General features: G+C 41.3%; 1 pseudogene; it reads left to right on the plus strand.

Annotated features, from left to right (window-relative positions):
- Window positions 1-16,172, plus strand: part of LOC109562385 (phosphatidylinositol N-acetylglucosaminyltransferase subunit P pseudogene) — a 34,665-nt pseudogene extending 18,493 nt beyond the window's left edge.
- Window positions 16,173-16,539: the final 367 nt, after the last annotated feature.

Here is a 16,539-nt window from a genome sequence, read left to right on the forward strand (position 1 = left end):
AGCATATATGTCACATGTTACAGCAAAGATGAAATAATGCTACTAAAGCACTTAGGCCAACCTGGAGAACTCAGAAAAAATGAGCTATTACAAAAGCCTCATTAGCATGGTTAATCTTACAGTTGAGTGTGCAAATATTCAAAACAGCAAGCAACCATTTTCAAAATTGGTTATTTTTTTTAAAGATTTAGCAGAGACAGTGAGGTTTGAGCTCACACTTGAAGGCAAAATGAAAAAGGTTTTACATGGTAGAATGAATAGCAAAAGTCAAAATAACAGTGATTTGTCCAGAGGATAATGAGAAGACTCAATTTTGACTCTGAGTAAAGTTTGTTTAAGGAAATAGAAGTAGGACTTGAAAGGTAAGCTGGTGCCAGGTTACAAAACTCCTTCAAATAAGCTTGAGCTTTGTCCTATACATGATGGGGACTGAAAGTTTTTGTTCAGTAAAGTCTGATGACCAAAAGCAGTCGTTTATAAGAAAAACTGGAAAGGGGGAGACAAGTTAGACAAACTAGTTGTGACTACAGTACTGCTGCATGGCAATGAGTCAATTAAAACACACATTGGAGCAGTGACAAGCAGAAAGATGGAGACAAGAAGCATTCTGAAGAATAAATCAACAAAGCATAGTCACTGAACGCAAATACTGGCCATAGTCTTAACCTAAAAAAATGTTGTCAGGCCACATTTTCCTAAGAGTACTTAATTCTCTGAATTCAACCCGTGAAATTTCAGAGACATGTTGATTCTTCCAGATAGTTTAACAGCTGATAAGGGTATTTTGCTCACCATAAGCATTAAATCAGTGTTGGTGATCATAACACTGTGATCTGTACTTGTACACCCATGCTCATGCCAGCATTATTCACACTAGCCGAAAGGTGGAAGCTACCCAGATGTTTACCAATGGATGAATGGATAAACAAATGTGATATATACATAAATTATGATACTATTCAATCCTAAAAAGAAATAGAATTCTGATTCATGCTACAATATGGATGAAACTTAAAGATATCATGGTAAGTGAAGTAAGCTAAGCACAAATGAACAAATAACACTATGATTCCACTTACAAGAGGTCCTTGCGTGTGTGCGTGGTAAGCTGCTTTAGTCGTGTTTGACTTTTTGCAATGCTATTGACTGTAGCCCACCAGCATCCTCTGTCCACGGGCTTCTCCAGGCAAGAATACTGGGTTGCCATGCCCTCCTCCATGGGATCTTCCCGATCCAGGGATCAAACCCACATCTCCTGTGGCTCCAACACTGCAGGCAGATTCTTTACTGCTGAGCCAAGAGGTCCCTGCTGCTGCTGCTGCTGCTGCTACGTCACTTTAGTCGTGTCCGACTCTGTGCGACCCCATAGACGGCAGCCCACCAGGCTCCCCCATCCCTGGGATTCTCCAGGCAAGAACACTGGAGTGGCTTGCCATTTCCTTCTCCAATGCAAGAGGTCCCTAGAGTTATCAAATTCATAGAGACAGAAAGTATAATAGTAGTTGCTAGGGGCTTAGGGAAAGGAAAATGGGGAGTTATTGTTCAATGGGTTACAGAGTTTCAATTTTACATCTGACCTAGAGACAGATATTAGTGATAGTTGCACAACAGTGTGAATACACTTAATACCACTTAACCGTATATTTAAGAATGTTTAAAATGAGTATTACTCAGTCATGAAAAACAATGTAACAATGCCATTTGCAGCAATGTGGATGGACCTAGAAATAATCATACTAAGTGAAGTAAGCTAAAATGAGAAAGACACATACCATATGATATCAATTATATGTGGAATCTAAAACATGATATAAATGAATTTGTTTACAAAATAGAGGTAGACACACAGAAAACAAATTTATGTTTACCAAAGGGGAAGACTGCTACTGCTACTGCTAAGTCTCTTCAGTCGTGTCTGACCCTGTGCAACCCCATAGATGGCCGCCCACCAGGCTCCCCCGTCCCTGGGATTCTCAAGGCAAGAGTACTGGAGTGGGTTGCCATTTCCTTCTCCAATGCATGAAAGTGAAAAATCAAAGTGAAGTCGCTCAGTCATGTCCGACTCTTAGGGACCCCATGGACCGCATGCAGCCTACCAGGCTCCTCCGTCCATGGGATTTTCCAGGCAAGAATACTGGAGTGGGGTGCTATTGCCTTCTCCAAAGGGGAAGAGGGGAGGGATAAATAAGGAATTTGGATTAAAATATACACACTACTACATATAAAATAGATAATCAACCATGACCAACCTTATAGCACAGGAAACTATAATTGTAATAACCTATAATGGAAAAGAATATCTCTCTCGCTCTTTGTCTCTCTTTCTCTATCTCTCTCTCTCTCTCTCTCTATATATATATATATATACACACACACATACATACATGCATATATAGACAGTGATTCGTGATTCATATATATATGAAAGTGAAAGTAAAAGTGTTCGTCATCCAGTCGTGTCCAACTCTTTGTGACCCCACAGACTGTAGCCTGCCAGACTCCTCTGTCCATGGATTTCTCCAGGCAAGAATCCTGGAGTGGGTTGCCATTCCCTTCTCCAGGGGATCTTCCTGGCCCAGGAATCAAACTCAAGTCTCCTGGATTGCAGGCAGATTCTTTACTATCTGAGTCACCAGGGAAGCCTACATAAATAATAAACATATATGGCAGAAAGTGAAGAAGAACTAAAGAGCCTCTTGATGAAAGTGAAAGAGGAGAGTGAAAAAGTTGGCTTAAAGCTCAACATTCAGAAAACTAAGATCATGGCATCCGGTCCCATCACTTCCTGGCAAATAGATGGGGCAACAGTGGAAACAGTGGCTGACTTTATTTTTCTGGGCTCCAAAATCACTGAAGATGGTGACTGCAGCCATGAAATTAAAAGACGCTTACTCCTTGGAAAGAAAGGTATGACCAAACTAGACAGCATATTAAAAAGCAGAGACATTACTTTGTCAACAAAGGTCCATCTAGTCAAGGCTATGGTTTTTCCAGTGGTCACGTATGGATGTGAGAGTTGGAGTATACAGAAAGCTGAGTGCCAAAGAATTGATGCTTTTGAACTGTGGTGTTGGAGAAGACTCTTGAGAGTCCCTTGGACTGCAAGGAGATCCAACCAGTCCATCCTAAAGGAGACCAGCCTGGGTGCTCATTGGAAGGACTGATGTTGAAGCTGAAACTCCAATACTTTGGCCACCTGATGTGAAGAGCTGACTCATTGGAAAAGACCCTGATGCTGGGAAAGATTGAGGGCAGGAGGAGAAGGGGACGACAGAGGATGAGATGGCTAGATGGCATCACTGACTCAATGGACTTGGGTTTTGGTGGACTCTGAGAATTGGTGATGGACAGGGAAGCCTGGCGTGCTGTGGTTCATGGGGTAGCAAAGAGTCAGACATGACTGAGCGACTGAACTGAACTGAATATATATATATATGTGTGTGTATATATATATATATATATATATATATATATATATATATATATATAAACTGAATCACTTTGTTATACACCTGAAACAAATGCAACATTGTAAATCAATTATATTTGGATTTAAAAAATTTTTAAAGAATGATTAAAATGGGAATATTTGCATTATCTACATTTTACTACAATAAAAAATAATAATGTAAATCTAATGCCCTGAGAAAAAGCATGCTCACTCAAAACAAGAGAAAAGTAAAGCCTGCCAACGCACTTAGCCTAACCACTCAGCCAAAAGAGATACCCATCCTTCTCCAGACACCATTAGTTGGCTTGTCCAACTGAAGAAATGCAGGGGACAAAATGTCAACCATCATCTGTATCAAAATGGTAATGGTAGTACAACGGCACATGCCTCTCTGCTTCTCAATTGCCCTGGTCTGACACTAAAGGAAAAAAGAAGAAGTGACTTCATCAGTCAAAGCAATCCTTCACCTTGGAACTTCCACTTAGTGACAAATTCCCTGGGGAAAGGAAAAGTAACTTGCCTATCTCTGTGCCCTTAATTCCAGAGCTATAACAAATGCTCCATAGACACATTCATGAATTCTGAGGGACTGCTGCTGCTGCTAAGTCGCTTCAGTCATGTCTGACTCTGTGCAACCCCATAGATGGCAGCCCACCAGGCTCCCCCATCCCTGGGATTCTCCAGGCAGGAACAATGGAGTGGCTTGCCATTTCCTTCTCCGATGCATGAAAGGGAAAAGTGAAAGTGAAGTCGCTCAGTCGTGTCTGACTCTTAGAGACCCCGTGGACTGCAGCCCACCAGGCTCCTCTATTCATGGGGATTTTCCAGGCAAGAGTACTGGAGTGGGGTCCCATTGCCTTCTCCGTCTGAGGGACTAGAATTACTTAATATACGTCTATCAATTAAAACTTTCCCAAGTGAATACCATGCCCAGCACTATACTAAATTGAATGCAAACACAGAAGTATAAGATACGGTCCCTGCCTTTTAAGATCATGTAATCTACTTGTGGGAACAAGAATCATACAATGATATAATAATGAACAATACAAGACAGTATATAATTAGGTGCTAAATTGTGTAGTCCAATTATAAGTACTCCAGGAGGTCATCAGAGAAGGCAATGGCAATCCACTCCAGTACTCTTGCCTGGAAAATCCAATGGACGGAGGAGCCTGGTGGGCTGCGGTCTATGGGGTTGCAGAGTCGGACACGACTAAAGCAACTTAGCAGCAGCAGCAGCAGCAGAGGAGGTCATAAACATGTCTAACACCCTGTTGAAATGAACAGTGGGTCAGGAAATCTTTACTCACTGCCCACTTGTAGGAGTAGCAGAGACATATATAAAATGAACTGAAGGCTTATAAAAATATCATATTTAATTTTGTATGCAATACACCTCCTCTACCAAATAATTCCTTTCTTGACTTTTTTCTTCCACATTTTCCTTTTTCTCAGCCTTGTTTACCAGTAATTATAAAGTACTCAAAGGAAAATAAATAAATATGCCAACAACCATTTGAAAGAATGTGTAAATTACTGTGAAACACAGGTACTCAATAAAAAATTAGTAGATTAGTAAATTCAGCCTTTGTAAAAATAAACTTTTCATTCAAAGCTTAATTTGTTCAGACAAAGCCAAGAAGAAATAAGTATACAGACTTCCCCCCATCTCATATGAGGGTTAATGAGATCCAAGGACAATTGTACTTATTTAGCATCATAATTCAGACCATCTGCTTAAAGAAATAAGAATTTCACAACATCTTACATGTCATAGATCAAAACAGACTTTGTTTCTATAAAGACTCAAACTGTGAATGTATATATCTTTTTTTCTGGCCAACTTCAAACATTAAAAGTTGCATGGCTATGTAGTTTAAGCAGTGAGCTGAAGAAGCAAGGCTTTAAATTCTGTTTCCTAGGCTGACAGTGACTATAATCTCTCTCCATCTCTTTCTTTATCCCTTCTCCCTAAGTAGCAATCAGACATATTCTGCTCCATCAGAATTGCATAAATACAAAGCTACCTGGTATTTCTCAGTCAACTATCAACCCTACATAAATCTGGCAAGACTTGAGAGTACTTTGGGTAATATACTGCTGTATAACAAACTCACTCATGATTTTGTGGGTCAGGAATTAACAAGTACTCAACTTCATGGTTGGAGAAGGCAATGGCACCCCACTCCAGTACTCTTGCCTGGAAAATCCCATGGACGGAGGAGCCTGGTAGGCTGCAGTCCATGGGGTCGATAAGAGTCGGACACAACTGAGCGACTTCACTTTCACTTTTCACTTTCATGCATTGGAGAAGGAAATGGCAACCCACTCACTCCAGTGTTCTTGCCTGGAGAATCCCAGGGACGGGGAAGCCTGGTGGGCTGACGTCTATGGGGTCGCACAGAGTCGGACACGACTGAAGCGACTTAGCAGCAGCAGCAGCAACTTAGTGGTTCATCTCATCCACCTGGTGCAAACTAGTAACTGAGGCCAGAGGATCAATATTCAAGACGGTTTCCTCACTTAAATGTATTGCACCTCTCTGGTACTTCATTCTCTCTCTTTCATCTGCTCAATCTCACTACCCGCTCTTTCTCTCCTCCCTCCTGCCCTTCTCCCTCTCTGTCTTTCTCTCCACTTGGTATGTCATCTTCCAGGAAGGGCAAGGACTAGGGTAAGGCAACAAGAGGTGCCTGGGGCACAAAATTTAAGGAGGCACAAATTCCCAAGTGCTGCCACCCTACTTACTGAACCTTGAGAATGAGTGCCTTCTTAAGAGTGACTCTCCCAGTGTGCAAAATTTAAGGAGGCGCTCACTCTCAGTATTGTGCAAGTACACCTGAGAGACAGCATCTCCTTAAATTTTGCACCCGAGAAAACTCACTTGCCTCAACTCACGGTCTTCCTCTAGGGCCTCTCCATATGGATCAGAAATACCAAATTGAGACACACCAAGCATGGTGATCTCAGGGAAGACCACCTATGTCACAACTATGGGAGTTAAAGCTGCTGGGCCAAGGAAAGTCTTTGCATATAACTGGGTGGTATCACTTTCACCCTATTCTATTGGTCAATCAGTCAGTGACTCTGCCCGTGTTCATGGGTAAAGAAACAGACACCAACTACTGATAAGGTTTAAGGCGGTCTCGTTACAGAAGAGCAAGTGGTATGAGGACAATTTTGGAGCTACCTTTGGAAAATACACTCTTCTCCATCTTCCTTGATAAACTTCCCTTCATGTTATTCCTGGAACATTGCAACTAATTAATATCCTAGCCGCTAAACTTCATTTTCAATTCAGTATACTGAAGCATACTGCTTGCTACCAGACCTTCCTTTACCAACTATACTCTTGCTTAAAATTTACAGCAATTTCACTGGCTTGTAAATAAAACCTAAGTCTTCTATCTATCATTTAAGTGTTCCCTGATTTAGTGCTGTCTCACCTGTTGTGGGTTAAACTGTGTTCCCAAAAAGATACATTCAAATACTAACCCCTAGTACCAGTAAATATGACTTTATTTGGGGAAAAAAAATGTCTTAACATGTAATCGAGTTAAAATGAGATTATGCTGGATTAGTTCGGTTCAGTCACTCAGTCGTGTCTGACTCTTTGTGACCCCATGGATTACAGCATGCCAGACCTCCCTGTCCATCACCAGCTCCCAGAGTTTACTCAAACTCATGTCCATTGAGTCGGTGACACCTTCCAACCATCTCATCCTCTGTTGTCCCCTTCTCATCCCTTTCTCCTCCTGCATTAAATCTTTCCCAGCATCAGGGTCTCTTCCAATGAGTCAGTTCTTTGCATCAGGTGGCCAAAGTATTGGAGTTTCAGCTTCAGCATCAGTCCTTCCAATGAACACCCAGGGATGATTTCCTTTAGGATGGACTGGTTGGATCTCCTAGTGTCCAAGGGACTCTCAAGAGTCTTCTCCAACACCACAGTTCAAAAGCATCAATTCTTCGGCACTTAGCTTTCTTTATAGTCCAACTCTCACATCCATACATGACCACTGGAAAAACCATAGCCTTGACTAGATGGACCTTTGTTGGCAAAGTAATGTCTCTGCTTTTTAATATCCTATCTAGGTTGGTCATAGCTTTTCTTCCAAAGAGCAAGCGTCTTTTAATTTCACGGCTGTAGTCACCATCTGCAGTGATTTTGGAGCCTAAAAAATAAAGTATATCACTGTTTCCATTGTTTCCTCATCTATTTGCCATGAAGTGATGAGACCAGATGCCATGATCTTAGTTTTCTGAATGTTGAGTTTTAAGCCAATTTTTTCACTCTCCTCTTTCACTTTCATCAAGAGGCTCTTTACTTCTTCTTAGATTGGGTCCTAATCCAATGACTGGTGCCTTTATAAGAAAAGGAGAGAGAGATCTGGACAGACACAAGGAGACACAGGAAAGAAAGCCACATGAAAACAGACAGACAGGAACAATGCACCTACAAGCCAAAGAATGCCTGCCGCTAAGTAGATTCAGTTGTGTCCGACTCTGTGTGACCCCATGGACTCCAGGCCACCAGGATCCTCCATCCATGGGATTTTCCAGGCAAGAGTACTGGAGTGGGGTGCCATTGCCTTCTCCGAATGGAATGCCTGCTGCTGCTGCTGCTGCTAAGTCGCTTCAGTCATGTCCGACTCTGTGCGACCCCATAGACGGCAGCCCACCAGGCTCCCCCATCCCTGGGATTCTCCAGGCAAGAACACTGGAGTGGGTTGCCATTTCCTTCTCCAATGCATGAAAGTGAAAAGTGAAAGTGAAGTTGCTCAGTCGTGTCTGACTCTTCGAGACCCCATGGACTGCAGCCTACCAGGCTCTTCCATCCATGGGATTTCCAGGCAAAAGTACTGGAGTGCAGTGCCATTGCCTTCTCCGGAATGCCTAGGAACCTTCAAAGCTGGAAGAAAGCAAGGAAGGATTCTTCCATGGAGCCTCCAGAGGGAGCATGGCCTTACCAACACCTTGATTTTGGACTTCTGGCCTCCTGGCTAGGAGAGAACAAATCTCTGTTGTTTTAAGCCACAAAGTTTGTGGTAATTTGTTATGGCAGTCCTAGGAAACTAACACACTGCCCCTCCAATTCTAATCCACACTGCTTCCAAACACTCCCCCCTTATTTAAGTAGAGTTTTCTTCCCTCTCCCCACCTTCCAAAAAATTATTGCATCTCTCTTTCTCCTTTCCTTTTACTAAAAGGACTTCCCTGTAGCTCAAACAGTACAGAATCTGCCTGCAATGCGGGAGACCTGGGTTTGATCCCAGGGTTGGGAAGATCCTCTGGAAAAGGGAATGGCAACCCACTCCAGTATTCTTGCCTGGAGAATCCCATGGACAGACAAGCCTGGCAGGCTACAGCTCGTGGGGTCACAAAGAGTTGGACATGACTGAGCAATTAACATTTCACTTCCACCAAAATGACTAAAGCAGTGTACACACCTATCAATTGTCACTGAGTTGTAATTGGTATCTTCTGGTGTTCTGCTAGGCAAGGCTACTTGTCCCAAACACTGAGTCAGAGTACACCTGGTATAAAGAGAGTTTCGTCAATAAAAATGCTGAGAAGATACCAAGGCTTTTTAGTAAAGTGCTTAGAGTTATAAGTAGAACAATTTTTCCCTGTCATGTTCTTTGTTCACAAAAATTAAATAAAATAAAAAGTTTCAGTGAGAGAGTAATTTATAGAAATAGATCATGCAAAACTATAGAAATCCTTCCTCCACTGGTCAGAAATCTCTAAGCTGTCAGAAAATGCATGAACAACAGTGACTTTAATCAACTGGACCAAAAATGCCTTCCAAATAATAATTCAATAACCCAGAATTCAGGTTCAGATCAGATCAGATCAGATCAGTCCCTCAGTCATGTCCGACTCTTTGCGACACCATGAATCGCAGCACGCCAGGCCTCTCTGTCCATCACCAACTCCCGGAGTTCACTCAGACTCATGTCCATCGAGTCAATGATGCCATCCAGCCATCTCATCCTCTGTCGTCCCGTTCTCCTCCTGCCCCCAATCCCTCTCAGCATCAGAGTCTTTTCCAATGAGTCAACTCTTCACATGAGGTGGTCAAAGTACTGGAGTTTCAGCTTCAGCATCATTCCTTCCAAAGAAATCCCAGGGCTGATCTCCTTCAGAATGGACTGGTTGGACCTCCTTGCAGTCCAAGGGACTCTCAAGAGTCTTCTCCAACACCACAGTTCAAAAGCATCAATTCTTCGGCGCTCAGCCTTCTTCACAGTCTAACTCTCACATCCATACATGACCACAGGAAAAACCATAGCCTTGACTAGACGAAACTTTGTTGGCAAAGTAATGTCTCTGCTTTTGAATATGCTGTCTAGGTTGGTCGTAACTTTCCTTCCAAGGAGTAAGCGTCTTTTAATTTCATGGCTGCAGTCACCATCTGCAGTGATTTTGGAGCCCCCAAAAATAAAGTTTGACACTGTTTCCCCATCTATTTCCCATGAAGTGATGGGACCGGATGCCATGATCTTCATTTTCTGAATGTTGAGCTTTAAGCCAACTTTTTCACTCTCCATTTTCACCTTCATCAAGAGGTTTTTTAGTTCCTCTTCACTTTCTGCCATAAGGGTGGTGTCATCTGCATATCTGAGGTTATTGATATTTCTCCTGGCAATCTTGATTCCAGCTTGTGCTTCTTCCAGTCCATCGTTTCTCATGATGTACTCTGCATATAAGTTAAATAAGCAGGGTGACAATATACAGCCTTGACGTACTCCTTTTCCTATTTGGAACCAGTCTGTTGTTCCATGTCCAGTTCTAACTGTTGCTTCCTGACCCACATACAAATTTCTCAAGAGGCAGGTCAGGTGGTCTGGTATTCCCATCTCTTTCAGAATTTTCCACAGTCTATTGTGATCCACACAGTCAAAGGCTTTGCATAGTCAATAAAGAAGAAATAGATGTTTTTCTGGAACTCTCTTGCTTTTTCCATGATCCAGCAGATGTTGGGAGTTTGATCTCTGGTTCCTCTGCCTTTTCTAAAACCAGCTTGAACATCTGGAAGTTCACAGTTCACATATTGCTGAAGCCTGGCTTGGAGAATTTTGAGCATTATTTCACTAGCATGCGAGATGAGTGCAATTGTGCGGTAGTTTGAGCATTCTTTGGCATTGCCTTTCTTTGGGATTGGAATGAAAACGGACCTTTTCCAGTCCTGTGGCCACTGCTGAGTTTTCCAAATTTGCTGGCATATTGAGTGCAGCACTTTCACAGCATCATCTTTCAGGATTTGGAATAGCTCAACTGGAATTCTATCACCTCCACTAGCTTTGTTCGTAGTGATGCTTTCTAAGGCCCACTTCACTTCACATTCCAGGATGTCTGGCTCTAGGTGAGTGATCACACCATCGTGATTATCTGGGTCATGAAGATCTTTTTTGTACAGTTCTTCTGTGTATTCTTGCCACCTCTTCTTAATATCTTCTGCTTCTGTTAGGTCCATACCATTTCTGTCCTTTATTGAGCTAATCTTTGCATGAATGTTCCTCTGGTATCTCTGATTTTCTTGAAGAGATCTCTAGTCTTTCCCATTCTGTTGTTTTCCTCTATTTCTTTGCATTGATTGCTGAGGAAGACTTTCTTATCTCTTCTTGCTATTCTTTGTAACTCTGCATTCAGATGCTTATATCTTTCCTTTTCTCTTTTGCTTTTCGCTTCTCTTCTTTTCACAGCTATTTGTAAGGCCTCCCCAGACAGCCATTTTGCTTTTTTGCATTTCTTTTCCATGGGAATGGTCTTGATCCCTGTCTCCTGTACAATGTCATGAACCTCATTCCATAGTTCATCAGGCACTCTATCTATCAGATCTATGCCCTTAAATCTATTTCTCACTTCCACTGTATAATCATAAGGGATTTGATTTAGGTCATACCTGAATGGTCTAGTGGTTTTCCCTACTTTCTTCAATTTCAGTCTGAATTTGGCAATAAGGAGTTCATGGTCTGAGCCACAGTCAGCTCCTGGTCTTGTTTTTGCTGACTGTATAGAGCTTCTCCATCTTTGGCTGCAAAGAATATAATCAATCTGATTTCGGTGTTGACCATCTGGTGATGTCCATGTGTAGAGTCTTCTCTTGTGTTGTTGGAATTCAGGTTGCCTCATTATAATTCCCATTTGGAATGTCACATAGAGTATATGAGAAGTGCTTCAAGAAATTAAGAAGGTCATTTGTCCTTTTCCCCCAAATACCTTACATGGCAACTTGTGCAAAATAAACACAGTACTTTTGAGTAGATCCCTCAGGGAGATTCAGGGACAGAATCTGGAAAGCAGGAAGTATACGGCTGCATCCTGCAATGGTCGCACTACATCTGGAGCCCTGAATACCCCGTGGCTCCCACAGCTTTGGGCTTCCCAGGTGGTGCTAGTGGTAAAGAACCTGCCTGCCAATGCAAGAGACATAAGAAACACAGGTGTAGTCCCTGGGTTGGAAGGATCCCCTGGAGAAGGAAACGACAACCCACTCCAGTATTCTTGCCTGGAGAACTCTATGGACAGAGGAGCCTGGCAGGCTACAGGCCATAGGGCCCCAAAGACTTGGACGTGACTGAAGCAACTTAGCACATACTACACCTTTAGAGGTAAGTAGATGACCTGAAAGGCACTCATGGGAGTGAGAAAGATGATGAAGAAGAGGCTTGAGAAACAGCAGGATACAGTGATGTTTAATTTGAAGAACAGAAGCTCCTTGAGAAAAAAAAAAAGTTAATTATCTTAATAAGAAAGATATTTATATCACAGAATCTGACATTTTTTGTGACCCAAAGAGTAAAGCTAACACCAATAAATGAAAGTTACAGGAAGACAAATTTTGAATGGTCATAAGAGAGATTCCTAAAAATTAAGCTAGTAATTGTGAATTGTCCTTGGAAATGTTCGTGCAAAGAACTGTAACTACTTGACAATAGTAACTTATTTATCTTTAGAGTACTAGTGCACAGAATATATACTTTCATGTAACAACTAATATATACTTGATAAAGGGAAATTCAAACAGTCCCTTCTTAAACCTAGGATTCCAGGATTTTAGGATTCCAAAAGAAACATAACTGTGAGACACTATTTTCCTTTCAGTAGGTCATATTATCATAATTTTCTTTATGCTGGATGTGTACAACTCAAGAAAATAAAAAAGGACACCAAGCATGTCAGTAAGGACATCCTAGGTAATACCACAGAGTAGTAAGTATAAAGTGTGAAACACTTAACAAGCTCAAAGATTCAAATATACGTATTTACACATACATTTAAACCCTCTAAAATTCCTCTTAATCAAAGCAAAAGTGAGCTGCAACTTATCAAAGCTTTATCACATACATTAAACTAAGTACTTTTGTATTCATTCAAAAACATTTATTGAATGCTGATGATATGCCAGACATGTCTAGTACTATCAACCAATTTAGTGAGGTAGGTATTAATATCTTCACTTAAAGGCCAAAGGAGTTACGTAACTTGTCCAAGTTCAGGCCACCACTACCCTATACAGAGGATTTGCACACACACAAAAAAGTACCTTTTCCTCAAGACACTTCACTTCCATTTGTCAGAAAATGTACCATAATATACTAATTCTATTAGAACAAGAAAACATATTACCTTCTGCCATAAAATTGTCTTAATAAATATTCAAATTGATAAGTCTATGACCTGATGGCTCAGCAATAAAGAATCTGCCTGCAATGCAGGAGATGTAGGTTCAATCCCTGGGTTAGGAAGAGCCCCTGGAGAAGGAAACAGCAACCCACTATGGTATTCTTGCCTGGGAAAACCCATGGACAAACGAGCCTGGCAGGCTACAGGCCATAGGGTCACAAAGAGTCGAACACGATTTTAAGCTACTTAGCAGCATGATATAAAGTTTGCACCTTTCATGGGTTTCTTTGTGCAGTGAACAATTTACTTAATGGTCAATCCCATACGATATCTAATAAATGCAGCACCAGGGATTTTACTCCAGGGTACTACTATTAACTCCCACCCTAAATGGGAATCATCAAGAATCTCATGTGAATTACATAATCCTCTGGCTGCATATGATCGTTGCCTCCTTTCAGCATTGTTTCATACTCAAAGCACTTATAAATATGTATTTATGGACATAAACCCCTGAATACATAGAAAGCTACAAATGCTGGATGAATAAGAAGGGTTTCTCAGAAAGACCATCATTAGCATCTCCCAAACAAGAACTGTTTCTCCAAACTCTGGTTTTACCCACCAGGCAAATTGGAAAATATTAAGATGAATATAAAATATTTGTTCTCATAAATATCAAGCAAATACTCAGCTGGGACCTGAAGATCTTAATTATCACAAAAATGATTTTAATCAGATTCCACTAAGAAGGAATCTTAGTTCTTCAGATCAAAGTCAAGTCAAAGTGCTTCAGATCAATATTCTGTCAAATTCTGAAAGATTTTTCGGAAACAAGGGATTTAACAAAAAGATTTTGCTTTTTCTTAATATCCAATAAAAATAAACACGTCTTTAAAAAGAACAATGTATGTTTATGTGGTGCTTTAATTCATCCAAATCTCCCTTGTTGGGTCTCTATCAGGTTTCAAGTTTTGTGTCAGATGCTGAGAACATGCTGATGATCAACTCCAGACCATGCACTACTCTCATTCCAGCAGGCAAAATTTCGCTAAGTGCTACAATAGAGATCTAGACAAAATGTAATAGACCCACTTGCTCTTGCCTTGATTTGTTCTCCATACACAATTTCTTGGAATTTAGGTAAATGAACCTCACAAAATTTTAAGTATGCTCTAAAATGAATGTGAAGGACAATCACTGTCATCGTATCTGGCAAACAGTAAATATACAATAGATGTGGAATGAATAAGTAAATCAACTTTCCAGATTACAAATTAGAGTTGGGCCACAAGCAAACATTCCCACCAATTATAAAATAAGTGTTCATGAATACAAAATATTTTTAAATAACCAAAGCCTAAAGCAATTTGAATTGAGAGAAGAGACCATTTAAATATAAACCTCATATTACCCAGCCTAAAACATAAGATAAATTATTTCCTATGTCTCTTAGTCTATTTAACAATATATTTTCAACATCTCAGCAGCACATTCATTTTTATTTTCCAAGTTATATCGGCTATTTTTTTTCCCTAAATCCCAACCATATCTGTCAATCTGGCCTTGGTAAGAGTGATTAATTATGAGGAGGTCTAATAATTTCCATTGTTTTCAGTCATCCAGACAGAGAAGATCTGGGATTAAAGGCAAAAGAGAGAGAGAGAGAGATACACGGGCAGATTCCTTGCTGTATAGAAGGGATCTATATTCACGAATTCCAACTTCAAGTGGATAATTTGAGGTTTGTATCTTCAACGGTTTAACCACTCCATCCGGTACTAACCAAACGTCCCCAAAGACATTTCATTGAATTACAAACAAAACGCTATCCACCTTACTCACTTTTTCTTCTAATTCTTTGCTTTCGGACTTCTTTTTATTCGTCTCACATTCTGTTAAAAATAACTTGAGGATGGGAACACAGTCTATGCTATCTCCTTCATCAGCACCTAGCCCGGCACCTTATGCAATGAAGCACTTACAAAATGCCTTGGGATAATATTACTCGACACGAAGCCACCGCACGTATGAAACTCCGAGGTTAGCACTTTCTAACAGGCTTTCAGGCAATGCCTGATGTGAAGAAGAATCACGAAATACTAAATTAAAAGAGGCCTTTACGCTGTTTAAAATACAGTTCTTACCACCACCACGAGAAAATAGTTCCAAACTTTCCACGCATAGTTAATGCTCCTCCGCTCACACGCTCCAGCCGAGGACTCTGCGCCTGCGCTCTAGAGGGTGGTACCTTTGCACCTGGCTGCTGCTGCCCCTGCTGATGCTAAGTCGCTTCAGTCGTGTCCGACTCTGTGCGATCCCATAGACGGCAGCCCACCAGGCTCCGCAGTCCCTGGGATTCTCCAGGCAAGAAAACTGGAGCGGGTTGCCATTTCCTTCTCCAATGCATGAAAGTGAAAAGTGAAATTGAAGTTGTTCAGTCGTGTCTGACTCTTCGCCACCCCGTGGACTGTACCTACCAGACTCCTCCATCCATGGGATTTTCCAGGCAAGAGTACTGGAGTGGGTTGCCATTGCCTTCTCCATTGCACCTGGCCTTATCCTCAATTTCTCTTTCCCCGCCACCTGCAGCTTCCTGATCCGCCCTTGCGCAGGGGTCTCAGGTGGCCAAGCTGTCAAGAGAAGGGCCCGAGTGAGCTCTTGAAGGGCCCAAGATTGTCCCTAGCCACAGAGGGGAAAAAATTGTGGAAAATTCACCCCTGCCATTTGCAGAAAGAGCGTTCTTTGGTTTTCTCCGTTAAGCTCCCAATTTTGGTGCACACTCTGTCTCAGATGGGCTTTTATTCCTGAATCTTGGCTAAGCGCCTTAGGCTTAATCTATTGGTCTCGAAATTATTCGGCAGTTCCATTATTTGTCTACCTCCTTGTTACCATAGTAATCCATTATATACTCTTATTTGGAATAAACAAAACGAGTCAACTCCATTCATGTAATCACAGATAACATTGCTAAAAATCAACAGCAGAAGAAATGCCAAGAGGCCATCCAGTATTAGAAGATATACCTATTAGTGAAGTAAACTAAATATTCCTTCTTGTAACCAAAGAACTTTACACCAAAAACTGAATTGTAGGTAGACTAACACCAAGCATTTATTATTTTTGACATAGTAATCCCTTATGATTATACAGTGGAAGTGAGAAATAGATTTGAGGGACTAGATCTGATAGAGTGCCTGATGAACTGTGGACTGAGGTTCGTGACATTGTACAGGAGACAGGGATCAAAACCATCCCCATGGAAAAGAAATGCAAAAAAGCAAAATGGCTGTCTGGGGAGGCCTTACAAATAGCTGTGAAAAGAAGAGAAGTGAAAAGCAAAGGAGAAAAGAAAAGATATAAGCATCTGAATGCAGAGTTCCAAAGAATAGCAAGAAGAGATAAGAAAGCCTTCCTCAGCGATCAATGCAAAGAAATAGAGGAAAACAACAGAA

Source organism: Bos indicus, chromosome 1 (assembly GCF_029378745.1).
Source record: "Bos indicus isolate NIAB-ARS_2022 breed Sahiwal x Tharparkar chromosome 1, NIAB-ARS_B.indTharparkar_mat_pri_1.0, whole genome shotgun sequence".
Taxonomy (NCBI): domain Eukaryota; kingdom Metazoa; phylum Chordata; class Mammalia; order Artiodactyla; family Bovidae; genus Bos; species Bos indicus.